The following is a 15,892-nucleotide window of genomic DNA, read 5'->3' as shown; positions in this document are numbered from 1 at the left end:
TGGATTTCTTGTTGAAATGTTTTATTTGTCTTTCTAGTTGTTTCCTCAGTGAGGACACAACTATGAAGGTACTTGTGCAAGATTAACATCAAAATGCTTTCATAGGCAGTGTTTCAGTGGTGTGGTTGGAAGTTTAGGCAGTAAACAGTTGCTGTTGATTTCCAGCACACTAGTTCAACTGCTTAATATCATGATTATTGGTGTGTGCCTTGATGGATTCGACACATATAGACACTTCATCGCAAAAAGCTGGCAGACAACCAACATTCACCAGGCTGCATTTTCAGTGGTTCACAAAAAAACAAATACCTGCCGAAGACAGCTACTGCTTCCTTTATCACATGTACTTAGCATGATAAGTGGCATGTGGACCTTTTGGCACTTAATCCATAGGCAATTCATATAGATAATACAAATTATTGTTTTTCACGTACAACATAAGTTAGAGACAGCCCCATAAATTGCATGCCAGACATTTTAATCCAAATGAAATCATTGGGTAGCAGATAGTAATTTGAATCAATGCAAGATGGGCATCAAGTAGCTTTAAGCATTTGTATTGCCACAGATCTCACAGACTTTGGCGGCCTGCTAAACCGCACTTACCAGCGAAACTGGAACTTCTCGCCAAGAACTTTGGGCCTCGGGCGTTTGCGTAGAGGCCTACAGCAACGTCTTCGGTGGCGGTTTTGCTCCACGCGCACCAAATCAAGGCACCAAACCCTCGCTCGGCGGAGACACCGCCTTCGATGCTTGAATCACTAGAAGACAGGGCAGCAGGCCCTCTACTTCCAGGGCCTTAAAGTATCCCATCCCCCACCCACCCAACGCTTCTATTCAAAAACTGCAAAAAATTGGATGGCCTTGTATTGTCAGTCAGCTGGCCTAGTAGGAAACATGTCATGTGGTAGGTAGGTAAACTGTGGTAGGTAAACTAGCAGCTAGTTGAATTGGAATAGTGCCACTAAAGGGAAGGTCTCGAATTACTGCATTTGTTGGAACGCGCGCAAAACAAATGTTTTACTTTGCACGGCAGAACTAAGGGCGTAGTTGCGTTCTAAATTTGGTAGACTTCCCTTCATTTGGGCTAGGGTCCCGCAACTTTGAAAACAATGCGGGTCGAATCAAGGGCGAGCGCTGTTTGTTAGCGTGTTTTGGGGGCTTCGTTGGACCACTTTTCGCTTTCCAGCTCCCTTCATCCAAGTCACATGGGGATATGTACCTCATAAGTTTTGCACAAACAAATTGGTGGCGCTTAATTACCCTTGATTCTACTGCCCTGCATATCTACCAGATATACTTCCTACGACTTCCTACTAAGCCAGCGGACTGGGAAGACCCGTCCAAGGCCATCCGATTTCTGTAGTTTGTAGACAAAGTCCACGACCCAGCGGGCGCGCGCAGCTTGAATTGTAAGCTCCCATTAATAGTGAATTTTTGCTAATTGTCGGAAAAGCTGATGTTTTTTCCTACCAATAAGCAGCGAGATGAAATATGTTATGGTACATTTCATGCATTTAGGTGCCAGAAAAACAAATACCTATTTGTGTGCAGGTTGCATGGTACACTAAGCTTGGTTGCTGATGCACAGTGCCCTGGTTTTTATAATCACAGCATCAAAGTGTGCAAACTTGTCATTGCTATTCTTGAACAGAACATGCTGTATGCTGTGTGATGTTGCCATGATATCTTCCATGTCTGTTGCTTTGCAAAATGGGTGCTGCATGACCTTTAGCAGTCGATGCGCCCTAAAGCCCCAAATCATCATCATCATTGCTTTGCAACAAGAATGAAAGTGGTGTTGAACCTTGTGATGTGAGTTGTCATATCTCTCCTTTCATATCATATCCTATTTTATTCTTGCCTATTGCTGCAAACCAGCAGCTTCATTTACAGTACAAACATGATTCAAACAATTTATGATGCAACTATTAATATGTTGGATAGCCTTGGATACAACTTAACACTTACATAGAGCTCTGACTTGATGCCTATGTGAGCTCACAAGAAAAGAGCATCATGTTTAAGTGCAAATCAAAGTAACACTTGCTGCAAGTGGATGGTGTTAGGGGTCCACAGCTAGCCCTCAATGCTACTATGTCCTCTAGCATATCCTATCCCATCAAATCATATAAAATTGATGGATGTGAGTGATTTTATTTTAGAGCTCAACTTTGTGGGCATTGTTTCACCTTATAGCATTCCATATCAGTCCAGTGGGGCTAATCTGACTTCCAAGTTGTCAATGTACCTGACATGCCTATTGCTTACAGATGGAGCACAAGGTTAACCTGAAAGAAATTAGGGACCAGTTCTACCATTATGTGCTTAGTGAGCATGCAGAAGATATTCAGCACACCTTGGAAGACACTGGTGATACAGCCAGGCACATACCTGTCTATATTAAGTAAGCATATGATGTTGTACCTATAGCCTGGCCTGATTTACACAGGCTTGTGATTTGTTTTAGGGCATCATGCCTCATTACAAACATGTCTCAGTCATCATCCACACACTGCTTCAAGATGTATGCAAAGGTCATGATGTTTGCCATAATGGTGGTCTATGATGTGCTGCATTGATGTTGCCTATTTCCATGTATGTCACTGCTGTAACCTGACTGAGCAAACCTGCATTGTGCTGAAGAGTATCATGCCTCATACTTTAGTTTTGTGGCATGGGGCAAGTGTCATGGGCATCTCATGCCTTACCTTTATGGTGCTGAAGGAGAGATGCATGTCTTGGTGTAATTTCCCAATGATTGGCAAGTGCTACACATGCTGCCACAGTGTACGATGCTGGGCTGAGCGAGTGCCTTGTGTCCTGTCCCAGCTTCCTGACGCTGAGCTGAGCGAGTGCCTTGTGTCCTGTCCCAGTTTCCTGATGCTGGTCTGAGTGAGTGCCTTGCGTCCTGTCCCAGTTTCCCGACGCTGAGCTGAGCGAATGCCGTGCATCCCGCCCCAGTTTCCTGACGCTGAGCTGAGCGAGTGCCGTGCGTCCCGCCCCAGTTTCCTGACGCTGAGCTGAGCGAGTGCCGTGCGTCCTGTCCCAGTTTCCTGACACTGAGCTGAGCGAGTGCCGTGCGTCCTGCCCCAGTTTCCTGACGCTGAGCCGAGCGAGTGCCGTGCGTCCTGCCCCAGTTTCCTGACGCTGAGCTGAGCGAGTGCCGTGCGTCCTGCCCCAGTTTCCTGACGCTGGGCTGAACGAGTGCCGTTTTTCCCTGCCCCAGTCTCCTGACGCTGGGCTGAGCGAGTGCCGTTTTTCCTGCCCCAGTTTCCTGACGCTGAGCGAGAGCTGCGCGGTGCTGGCGGATCTACTGCGCACCAGCGGCAGTCAAGTGCTGCCCGCGCTGGACCGAGCGCTGGTCCGCGCCGCCCGCCACCTGTACGGCCAGCTGACGGACGCCGGCGTGACCGGCCTGACGCTCAAGACCAGCTTGCACGTCCGCCTCATCGGTCAGTGGGAGCCGTTCTCGTCAACCGCCCAACCGCCTCCACCTGTTGCGCTGGCTGATGTCGGTGGGCTCTTCTACCCAGCGGTGATGGGCTCTGTTGTGTGGTGTTTATCGGCTCCGCGGTCTGTGCTCCGTCTGTCAACCGTCTCTGAAGGCGTGTGCGGACCAGCTCTGCTGCGTAGCTGGCCGACCGACCAAGCCGCCGGGTGTCGGTCGAATCCACCGTCCGCCGCTGACGCCGTTGCATGCTCCACCCCAGAGCTACCGGTGTGTGCCGAGCTGCAGCGCACGTGCGTGCCGCGGATCGAGGACGAGGGCCAGCTGTTGTGTGTTTCGGGAACGGTGGTGCGAGCCGGCCTGCCCCACATGCTCGAGACCAGGGCGTACTACACCTGTAACAAGTGCAAGCACCCGTTCACCGTCACTGTAAGTACGCCGCCCCACCTAAGAGCGAGGGAGGGGAATACCCAGCCGCGAGGGGAACGCTGGGAAGGGCTGCATCAGCTGGAGTATGCAAGGCAATGCAGCTTCGGATGTATCATAACTCCTGGCCCGTCAGTTTCCGGTTTTTGCACCAATGTGCTTTCAATTACGCGAACTGATAGCTTAAACGGACTACGGCGAGCTCAAACGGACTACAGCGCCTTATACATTGTGTGCGGTAGCGTGGCTGCTGGCCTGTCGGTTGTGGTGAAGCCGCCAGTGCGGTGCGGCCTGGTGTGTCGTCTCAGGCAGAGTACGAGCAGAGCTACCAGTCCGAGCGGCCCGCTCGCTGTCCGAACCCGAAGCCGTGCCGCGCTGGCGCCGGCTTCGCGCCCGCCTCGGCCCCCGACGTCGGCGTGCGCCACCACCAGGCCAGAGATTATCAGGAGATTCGGCTGCAGGAGCAGGTGAGGCTCACGACACGTGGCTTGCGTGCCCGCCACCAAGTGGAAGTCAGTCGATGTTGCTTGTAAAAGTGACCGCACTTGTCAGATGTCGCCTGTCCAGGCCAAATGACCGTGTGTCGCCGCGCCGAACCGATCAGACAGGGCCGGTGAAGCAGGGCGCCGATTTGGCGCACGTGTACGCGTGCTGCGCTGTGACGCAGTATTGCGAACCGTGATCTCGGCATGGGCAGTGCAATGTAACGGTCATCTGGTGCCGCGCAGGTACAGAAGCTGGATGTGGGCAAGATCCCCCGCGGCCTCTGTGTCGTGCTGGAGGACGATCTGGTGGACTCCTGCAAGGCTGGGGACGATGTGATCATCACGTGAGTCATGCACGCTTGCAGCGAAGAAGCGGGGCTCGCGCTGTAGACAGCGGTGGAAAACGACCAGCCTTGAGCGCTAGCGGAACAAAGTCTGCCCGCTGTGGCCCTTTAGGGGGTATTCGCGCGGCATGTCCTGCTTGCATGATATGCGACCTGCTGATTTCTTTACCTTCATTAAACTTTGGATTTGGGTTGCTACGGGGTTCGATGTTACAGGATCATATTCGCTCATGCCTATACTGACAGAGATGCGCATACCGACATCGAAATATCCACATTGACGCTGGAATGCACATACTTAGTTGAGATGCACATGCTGACATTGAGTTGGATGTACTGACACTGAGGTGCACATACAAAGGCTACTTTTACCGCCGTGCTGATCCGCTGCGGGCTGGCGGTTGGTCTGCGCGCGTGCGCTGAGTGTGCTGGCGTGCCGGCCAGGGGAGACAGTGCGTCAGCGGTAGCAGTCGCGGTGCGCGGCTCGCCGCCCGACATCGAGATGTGCTGAGAGTGATGATATGCTGGCCAGGGGACGGTGCGTCAGCGGTGGCGGTCAGCGGTGCGCGGCTCGCCGCCCGACATCGAGATGTGCTGAGAGTGATGATATGCTGGCCAGGGGGACGGTGCGTCAGCGGTGGCGGTCAGCGGTGCGCGGCTCGCCGCCACATCGAGATGTGCTGAGAGTGATGATATGCTGGCCAGGGGGACGGTGCGTCAGCGGTGGCGGTCGGCAGTGCGCGGCTCGCCGCCCGACATCGAGATGTGCTGAGAGTGATGATATGCTGGCCAGGGGGACGGTGCGTCAGCGGTGGCGGTCAGCGGTGCGCGGCTCGCCGCCCGACATCGAGATGACGCTGCACGCCAACCGGGTGTTCGTCAACAGCGAGCAGCGCACCAGCCTGCTGCTGACCGACGAGCGGCGCCGACAGTTCGACGAGTTCTGGCGCAGATACCGGCACGACCCCATGGGCGGCCGCAACCGCATCCTGCAGCGCTTCTGCTCGCAGGTGAGACGTCTGATACCACTCCTGTTCCCGGGTCAGACGTCTGATACCGCTCCTGTTGTCGGGTCAGACGCCTGACGCCGCTTCTGTCCTCGGGTCGGACGCCTGATACCGCCCTTGTTCTCGGGTCGGACGCCTGATACCGATCCTGTTCTCGGGTCAGATGCCTGACACCGCTCCTATTGTCAGGTGAGCCGATGGTCTCTGCATTCGCTCCTGGGACTGGTCCTCCTCGTCTCTGTCCCCAAGTGATCGCAGTCGTACTGGCTGATGTCCCAGCCGGGAGGGCCGGAGAGTGGCTGCGCCCAGACCAGTCTCATTATTCCGTGCCTCGCTGCAGTTACGAATACACGAAGTGTCTAAGGTCCGTTCGGCACGAGAGGTGAGGTGGTCGGTTTACGTGCGGACTCGTGTGAGTGGAAGTTGTTACTGCAGCCATCGGCCTACGAATGGCATTACGGCATGCCCAGCGCGGCACATCCGAGCACGATACGTTGGCGGAGATGACACGTTCTCCCATAGGTTGAGCCTCATCTTAAATATACATGTCAATAATTGTGGTCTGAGATTTGCTTAGAAAGCACACAAGACCCATTGGGCATACAACATGCATAAAACATGGGCTTTATTTACATTTATGGCGCCATATTTGACGTCGCGTTGGCCCCGACCCTGGCATCCGACCGTGGGTGTGTGTGTTCTCCAGATATATGGCCTTTATGTCGTGAAGCTGGCCGTGGCGTTGACCCTGGTGGGAGGTGTGCGACGGAGCGATGGCTCCAGCAGTACGCGCGGCGAGCCCCACCTCCTGCTCGTCGGAGACCCCGGTAAGCTCCGCTGACAGACGGCTGCACACTTTTCTCTCAGTCCTTTGTTACACGCGGTGTGCCATAACTCTGCTCTGGGCTTAGTTTCCGAACCGCCGACCTTCACATATCCTGGGCTTAGTGTCACTGGTGCACCGCGGGATCCCAGCGACCAGTCGCCGTGGTCCGCAGGTACGGGCAAGTCGCAGCTGCTGAAGTATGCGGCCCGGCTGTGCGCGCGCTCCGTCCTCACCACGGGCATCGGCTCCACTTCGGCTGGCCTCACCTGCGCTGCTGTTAAGGTCAGGAGCAAGGCTTTACCTGCGCTGCCGTTAAGGTCAGGTCCAAAGCCTCATCTGCGCTGCTGTTAAGGTCAGGTCCGAGGCCTCTGCGCCGCTGTTAAGGTCAGGAGCAAGGTCTTATCTGTGCCGCCGTTAAGGCCAGGTGCAAGGCCTCACCTATGCCGCCGTCAGTGTCAGGTCTAAGGTCTCACCTATGCCGCCGTTAAGGTCAGGTCCAAAACCTCATCTGCGCTGCTGTTAAGGTCAGGTCCAAGGCCTCACCTGCGCCGCCGTGAAGGTCAGGTCCAAGGCCTCACCTTCGCCACCGTCGATGTTAGGTCTAAGGTCTCACCTGCGCTGCCGTTAAGGTCAGGAGCAAGGCTTCACCTGCGCTGCCGTTAAGGTCAGATCCAAAGCCTCATCTGCGCTGCTGTTAAGGTCAGGTCCAAGGCCTCACCTATGCCGCCGTCAAGGTCAGGTCTAAGGTCTCACCTGCGCCGCCGTGAAGGTCAGGTCCAAGGCCTCACCCTCGCCAACTTCGACGCTAGGTCCAAGGTCTCACCTGTGCCGCTGTCAAGATCAGGACCCAAGGCCCAGGACCACGCGGGCAGTCCGACGCGCGCTGTGCTCGAGGATAGCGCGGGAAGGAAGCATGCCGTCCAAATTGCCAACTTTTCCCGGGACAGCAATGTCTGTCACGCCCTTGGCGGGCTATGCAGTGGAATCGGCCGCGTTTTGGTGTCCGGATGTCCGACTTCACACTATATCTGAATTTATACCAGAGCGTGTTACAGCGCCAGCTGGCCGGTGCTCCGGCACCGTGAGTGAGGCAGTGTTGTCCGTGCTGCCCTCAGCCCCCAGGAGGGGGCTGAGTGGCAGCTGGAGGCGGGAGCTATGGTCCTGGCTGACGGCGGCGTCTGCTCTATCACTGTCCATGACCTCAGGAGGGGGCTGAGTGGCAGCTGGAGGCGGGAGCTCTGGTCCTGGCTGACGGCGGCGTCTGCTGTATCGCTGTCGGTGACCTCAGGAAGGGGCTGAGTGGCAGCTGGAGGCGGGGGCTCTGGTCCTGGCTGACGGTGGCGTCTGCTGTATCGACGAGTTTAACTCCGTGAGAGAGGCCGACAAGACCAGCATCCACGAGGCCATGGAACAGCAGACGATCAGTGTGGCCAAGGTCAGTGGAGAACCCGTGGCGATCGTATTCTCATGGTGCCCGTTCATCCGCGCCACTTTGTCGTAACGAGGTACCCTCATTTACGGCTGCTGTTCTTACCGTCTGGTGCACGCCCAGCGCTGTATGAGATCGACTCTGAACTCCTGGTAACGTGACTTGCGTGTCCGTGCGTCCCTCCATCAGGCGGGCATGGTGTGCAAGCTCAACACGCGCTGCTCGATCGTGGCGGCGGCAAACCCGCGCCTCCCAGTCGACTGGGAGTCGGGCTGCGACGTGCTACCGAGGCTCGGGCTGGGCTCGCCGCTGCTCTCCCGCTTCGACCTCATCCTGGTGCTGAAGGACTGCCGGCAGCCGCGGCTGGGACAAGTGAAGCGCGTCCGACGGGGACGCCGTGGCCTGCTGTGGTGCGAGACGGCGAGCCACAGCTGGCTGCCGGTCTGTGTTTGGTCCCTGAAGTGTGAGAAGCTTGGGTCGTCTCACTTATTTCCGGTTAAGACCTTGTCTTTCTGCTAACAATGTGGTTTCCAACACATCCCTGCGTGGTCGTGCGTTGTATTGCAACTGTGCGTAAATGTCATTGCCCGACCTTTTTGCATTTCATTTAAGTCAAATGAGTGCGATGTGCACGCTCCTACGTTGGATGAAAACCTGTCCGAAAGGCTGCTCCTTCCCTAAGCCCGGGCTACACCCGATCGGTACGCGCCAGCTGAGGTACGGACCGCACCCCTTGTATACGCGCCGGCTGAAGTCTGGGCTGCTCCTGATCGGTACGCGCTGGCTGAGGTCCAGGCTGCACCCGATCGGTGCGCGCCGGCTGAGGTACGGGCCGCACCTGATCGGTGCGCGCCGGCTGAGGTACGGGCCGCACCTGATCGGTACGCGCCGGCTGAGGTACGGGCCGCACCTGATCGGTACGCGCCAGCTGATGTCTGGGCTACACCCGACCGGTGCGCGCCGGCTGATGTTCAGGTTCTCCGCCAGACTGGTGTCCGGCTACATTCTGTCCGGCCTGGACCCGCTGGCCGGCGCCGAGCCCACCGCTGCCGCCGCCGACTGGAGCCTGGAGACGCTGCAAGCGTACCTGGCGCACGTGCGCACCCTGCAGCCCGAGCCGGACCGGCGGGCGGCCGCCCTGCTGCAGCGGTACTACCAGGCAGGTGGCGCCCCGGCCTGGGGCGACGGCGGCGCCAGGGGGCTGCCGCCTCCCACCCCGAGGACGAGCACGCTACTGTTGGCCCCCGTGACATGGACTATGTGGGTGACGTCACTGGTGCCCGAAGGCCGCTCGAACGGTCCGCTATGAGGTGCGAAAGCTCGTCCCAACTTGCCACGCTAGTGCTTCAGTGCTGATAGTCGCCGCTGACGCCGCCTGTGTGCGACCCGCTCAGCTGGTGCGTGGGCCAGGAGTCGGCCGGCCGCTCGCGCACCACCGTCCGCCTGCTGGAGTCGCTGCTGCGGCTGGCGCAGGCGCACGCTCGGCTACGCTGCTCGGACGGCGGCGCGCAGCTCTGCGACGCCGTGGTGGCCGTCACACTGATGGAGGCGTCGCTGGGCGGGCTGGGCGGCGGCCTGCTCGGCCCTCGACGGCGTCGGCTCCATCCTGCAGACCAGCTTCCCGGACAGCCCGGCCGACGAGTACCGCCAGCAGTGTGAGTCGACGGACGGACGGGACGGCGCGGTTGTCGACACGGCACGACTAAATCCCTGCGTTGTTTGGTGTCGTCTCTGTCACCGTTACTTATTTTGGTGTGAACTCTGGCCATTTGCAATAAGCCGAGAGAGGATACTGCAATTCCAGTGATGGTTATACCCTCATGTGAGCACATCAAATTCACTACAGGATCGTGGTCGTGGTGTTCATTACGCACCATACCGCGGGCAAGGGTCTAAGAACTGGATCAACATGATGTGAACGGAAAAGCGTCATCACTGAAGCAACACTTGCATTGTTGGCTAAGGAATACAGACAGGCCTGAGCGTGCTCGCAAACGTGACGTGTTTTGCATGATAGCGACTAGTGATATTGATAAGGTCACCATTTTCTGACGCTTGTTCCAATGACGTGGACCCCCTGAGCATGCCGTGTCTGCTGAGGTCTGCTGGGTCAGGTCTTCTGGGGTCTGGTCCGATGACGTGGACCCCTTGAGGATGCCGTGTCTGCTGAGGTCTTCTGGGGTCTGGTCCGATGACGTGGACCCCCTGAGCATGCCGTGCCTGCTGAGGTCTGCTGGGTCTGTCCCAATGTCATGGACCCCCTGAGCACCCCGTGTCAGCTGAGGTCTATTGGGATCTGGTCCGATGACGTGGACCCCTGAGCATGCCGGTGTCTGCTGAAGTCTTCTGGGGTCTGGTCCGACGACGTGGACCCCCTGAGCACCCCGTGTCTGCTGAGGTCTGCTGGGGTCTGGTCCGATGACGTGGGCCCCCTGAACATGCCGTGTCTGCGTCTGCTGAGGTCTGGTGGGTCTGTCCCAATGATGTGGACCCCCTGAACACTCCGTGTCTGCTGAGGTCTACTGGATGGCGAGGATGTGCGATGCCCGTCCGATGTGCCAGCTGCGGTCTGCACGCGATCCCGGTCGGGACCGTGTCGTGTGGATCCGGATCCTGCGGTCTTGGTTCGTCTGGATCCTGTGACGTCAGATGTGCCGTCCTGCGGTGCAGCCAGAGCTAACGCCTTGTCTGGCCGCTCAGGCGAGCTGATCCTGGGCCGGCTTGGCATGGAGGACCTGCTGGAGCAGGAGCTGGCCGCGCTGGACGAGATGCAGCGACTGGACTCGCCCGGCCCGGCAGAGGACTCGCCGTCTCGGCCCGGGCCGGGGCCGGCCACCAGACCCGACCGCGGACCGCGGCTCCCCGGACACCCCACCGAACTTGGCGCCTGGCAGCCCCGCAGGCGCCGCTGCGGAGCGCCGATTAGGTAGCCTTTCGGCTGCGACGGGGTCATCGGACAATCAGAGGGGCGCCAGTTCGGACGCCTCAGAAGACGCCTCAGCCATCCTCACGAGTGCAGCGCCGTCTACCGCGGCAGACCGCCCCACCTGCCGCATCGGGCCGACGCTGAGCGCGAGGCTGGCAGCCAGCCGGAGCCGCGGCTCGGGCGACAGTCCGCGGCCGGCGACGGCCTCCGGCACCGGCGACGCCACGACCTCGACCGAGGCTGAGGCCGAGGCCGGGGCCGAAGCGCTGACGCGGCTCCGCCGGCCCGACCACGGGGCGCAGGTCGGCGCAGGTCACGACATTGGCGATCTGTCAACCCTGGAGCTGGCAGAGGGCGCCACAAGCCTGGGCTCGACGGATGAGCCGCCGGTGGGCCACCCCGGCGCCCAGCAGCTATCGCGTTTCAAGTTCGTCAGGAAACCGGCGGCCGCGTTCGGCCTGACCCGCTCGGAGGTCGGGCGCGCGCCCGGCTTCAGTACCTCGCTCGACGGCTTCGTGGACGACCTGGACGATTTCGAGAGCTCGCTGCGAACCGGCATAGACGGGGGCGGCAGCGCGACGGCGCGGTCTCGGCCGGGCTGCACGCCGCGCGGCCGCCGGCCAGCCGCCAGAGACGGGTCGAGGCGGACCGGCGCAGCGGCCGGGAGGATTAGCGCCGAGCTGACGCCGGCGGGCGGACCGAGACCGGAGCCGGCCGCCGGGTGGGACACGTCGCCCCCGGCCGGCGGCAGTGAGTCGGGCCGGCGCGCACGGGACACGCCGCCCTCGGCCGGCGGCAGTGAGTCGGGCCGGCGTGCGCTCTCGGCCAGCACGCTCGGCAAGTTGGCCCAGTTCAGCGCGGACCCCAGCCCGGCGCCGGCGCCAGTCCCGGTGCCGGTGCCGGGTCGGGTCGCGGCGCCATCCGGTGACGTGGTCGCTCGCCCGGCGCGGGCCGCCACGCCGGATGCCTCGGGCCGGCGTGTGCAGGGGAGCGCCGCTGGCTGCTCACAGTTCGAGTCTGCCGACGATGACTTTCCAGAGCTGGACCTGGACTTCAGCTGGCCGCCGACGAAACGTATCAAGTTGTGATCTCGGAGTAATATGTTTGCTGTGTGTGATGCGTTGTCTTACGTGAGGGAATAACGACGTGATGTTAGTCCACCCGATATTGGTGCGCCGCATGGTTACGGAATTCAGTTGACGACGTGCAATTTTCTTGAAGCGTTTTGCGTACGAATTCGAGAGGCTTCATTGGATTTTGTATTAGCACTTGTTTGTATTGCTCAGTTTTATGCACATACACATTTTAGATAGGTGTTAGGTGGTCAAACATCGGTGAGTTAGCTCATCAAATAAAACAACAAATGCGAAAACCAAGCGCTGTAGATTATGGAGCTGGCGCTTCCACCAAGCACTGTAGCACACAACGATAATAACCCGTAACAGCGAAAGAACAAGGTGTGTCACATCCATTTATTCAATAGAAAAAAATCAGGCACAAGGTACTGCTGGGAACCGTCTTGTATAGGTATATATATATATATATATATATATACACTTCCTTGCACCCAGCAACGAACTAGGGACAACATAAATTTCGCGAACGTACCTTGATGGTACGCTGCGATGCTCTACACATGTAAGCCAAGGCACTTTCGGTTGGGCCCAATAATTTGAAGCGATCTGAATCCCGTCCAACTCGCAGTGACGTCACTGATCGGTCTTGAAGCCAACTTTTGTTCCCCATCCACGGAAGGCATATGGGCGTTTAGCCCAGTCTGTAGACTGTCGTCCTCACTTTTGTCCTCGTCATTTGTATCGGACTGCACACTACGTTTCGGTCAGTTAGTTAATTGGCCGTCTTCAGGTGTTTGTCGCTACTGTAAAGACCTGGGGATCTGTGGGGCATGGTCATGCGTCCGTATATTACACCCTCCAAAGTCTCTGGTATCCAGGGACTTTTGAGGCTGATTCGCACATGGCTGTGCGGCGAACGCCTCTAGGTCTTCTGCAAGACCGACGAGGACCTGACGATGGCCGGTGGAATAACTGACCGGACAGTTGCGGGCACTGGGGGAACGTCTCTGGGTCTTCAGCAAGACCGACGAGGACCTGACGACGGCCGGTGGAATAACTGACCGGACAGTTGCGGGCACGGGGGCTTGCGGTCCTTCCAGCTTTTGAATCAGCACTGACACTTTGAGCTTTTCTGAGAGTACAACTTTGGTCGCAGTCAAAGAAACCGTAAATCGTGCAAAGTTAAGTGAATTGTCGGCCAAGATGGCATGGTCTGGCGAGGCCCCCTGCCAGCGAACTGGCAAGGCACGTCATTTGTAAATTGATGCCTTAACCGATCTCGCTAAATCTCTGACTAACGCATCTGACGGACGAACGTTTAGATGTAGATCTGTTCGTAAGATTTCCAAAGTCGTCCGGCACCATGTTCCATTTTATTGTGGTATACATTATGAAAACAGCGATATTATCACCCCGACTTTTCCAGTCGAAGCACGCTTATCTTAGTTCAAATCTAACGATGATCTCAACTGTTTAAGTACTTTGGCCCACACGCAAGCATCAAGTCATGAGGCAAGCGTGGGTGCTTTTTGGCTTAGGTATAAGTACTTGTTGCAAAAGAGAATGCGCGTCGTAAGGTACTTCGTTTCAAGTTGCTGGTTACTTATTACGTAACCTAACGGTTATGTCTGACCAGTTATCCGTGGGTACACAACTAACAGGCTGTGACGGGTGACATTAAAAATACCAACGTCAATGAACAGATGCAAAAGTTAGCTGTAAAAAGGCCTCCTACACATATAATGTGCGGGAAGGTCAAATAGTCAGCGGTCCGCTATGTTGTAAGCCTCAGAAGGGTTTCGTCAGCCTTATAAGCCTCATGTTTTTTATACGTTTCGCTCAGCAGAAGTCGCAGTGTCAACAGCGTTCCTATGTTAGCAAGCGGGTCCGGGTCACGTGGGAATGAGGCGCCCGACTGCGACATGGAGTACTCCGAAGACTGCAATACTCATGATACGCGCTAGTTCCAGAAAGAATATCGTCAGTTCTTCCGGGGACAAGGGTCCGTTGACAAGATTCGCTAGTTGGATCGTGGAGTTTGGCCCAACTGCGGCCTGTAGGTGCCAGCTGGAAAGTATTTAAGGCTTATGACTTATAGTATGCTCCTGAATGTCCGAATGAAAATGAACCTACGGTCCCTTTTTTCTTAAGTCTGCTTATTATATTAATCTGCGAAGCTGTGAACATAATGATTCGTGGAAGTTGATAAAAGCTGGTCAACATGTGGTGAATAGCTTTTGGTCACTGCAACCAAAATTGACATGTTCGGAGGGCATTACATACTGGCCGCGCTTTGGAATTTCCCAGAGCCGGCCGCAGACTTGCGAAAGGTTTTACAGACCCGAGTACTTAACAATACCACGGTGATTCGTTTCGAAGCCGCAATTTCGTTTAGAGGTGCAATGCAACCCGTGTAGTAGGGTTCAAAGTCCAGCCCCAGGTGAAAGGGCCTCTGGCCCACACTTCGGTTCCCCAGGCGCCGCGCAGCAGTTGGCAACAGAAAGTGGCCAGATGTCCGCAGTTCTACGTGGCCGTTGGAAATCGCCTCTTACGGCCAGTCAGGGTAGTCCGCAGAAGAACTGGCTAACATATGTACCGCGGGTCGGTGACCGATCATCAGCGCAGTGCCCTGCGCCGCAGAGCGCAACTATAGCACAAGCCCTTCTGAAACCGCGCCGTGTAGACGTATCAGCCCAATCGTAGCTCAAGGTTTTGATTTTAAGTCGTCGCTGCATGCATGACTGTGTACAGAAGCTTGCAATGACTGTCACAGCTAACATTTTCCACGAAAAACATTTTGAGGCATAGCAGGCGCAAAGTTTCTTGCATATCATTTTAATCGCATCTTTGGAATTAACGTATTTTTACGTGTCGTGAAATCAACGTATTTCTGTTTTTAACGGTCGGCGTCTATTCATATGCGTTTGAATACACATATGAAACTGATACCGGAAACGTACGCCCGCCCGAAACGCCCGCCCCCCCCCCCCCCAAACTTTAGTACGCCCCTGGATGACTAGGACAAAATGATGACATCGTAAAATATACTAAAATACTAGGATGCTGGCAGTAACCCAGCATCCTAGCACATTTTACGGTTTGTATGAGATGCGGGTGAGGAACAGTGTGAGATAACGTTTTACTTTATAAAACTATAACTTTAGGACCATGATCCCAGCATAGTTGTGGGATAATCTCCCCGACGCGATTGGAGGGGTTAGGTGGCGCCCCCCACCGGTGGGCGGGGCAGCCGACCGTCGGCTGTCCCGCTCTCCGCCGCGACCAGCACCAGGGTCCCGGCCACCAGCTAGTCACTCATCCAGTCTGCGATGTCGTCGTTCACCTTTGCCTGGTTTATGCTATCTCACAGCCGACGTTTACTCTTGGCACTAAAAAAGCATTCCTCCGAGAAATTCGCGAGTTCGTTAACCACACTACCACTGACCCCTGGCACAATATTGAAGCTCGTAACGATCATATGCCAGAACTGGAGCACGAACAAAATACGTGAAGATAACAATCAACAAACACATATTTAAACAACACCAAAGACCATCCGTAGCAAATAGGACGAATGAAAACAATGGAAGGGGTCATCTAAAGTTTAGACGAAAACCGTAGAACACTGTACCCAAACACACAGCCGGCAGCCGTAATCGATTTTCCCGCTTCCTGTCGCCCCTCCACCAACTCAAACCCGTTCAATAAACAGATCACAGTTGTTTGGCTCGCACCTGCCCACACAGGGAAGCCCAGCGGCCTCGGTAGGAGGAAGCTGTCTGCTGGCCGGGACACCAGGCCAGCCAGCCTGTCTGGGCAGTACGCAGCGTCCAGTACAGAAGGCCAGTACGTCCGCCGTGTTGCCTCGTGGCCTCTTTCAGTAGCGATCTCTAGTGGCCCAGCATTTTGTCCACCTTCTTGA

General features: G+C 56.5%; 1 pseudogene; it reads left to right on the top strand.

The window, feature by feature from the left end:
• Positions 1 to 1,378: 1,378 nt before the first annotated feature.
• Positions 1,379 to 11,982, top strand: LOC119092951 (DNA helicase MCM9-like; annotated as a pseudogene).
• The last annotated feature ends 3,910 nt before the right edge of the window (positions 11,983 to 15,892 follow it).

Source organism: Pollicipes pollicipes, unplaced genomic scaffold (assembly GCF_011947565.3).
Source record: "Pollicipes pollicipes isolate AB1234 unplaced genomic scaffold, Ppol_2.1 Scaffold_3718;HRSCAF=4362_pilon_pilon_pilon, whole genome shotgun sequence".
NCBI lineage: Eukaryota > Metazoa > Arthropoda > Thecostraca > Pollicipedomorpha > Pollicipedidae > Pollicipes > Pollicipes pollicipes.
Note: the sequence above shows the minus strand (reverse complement) of the source record. Positions and strands in the feature narration are given on the sequence as shown.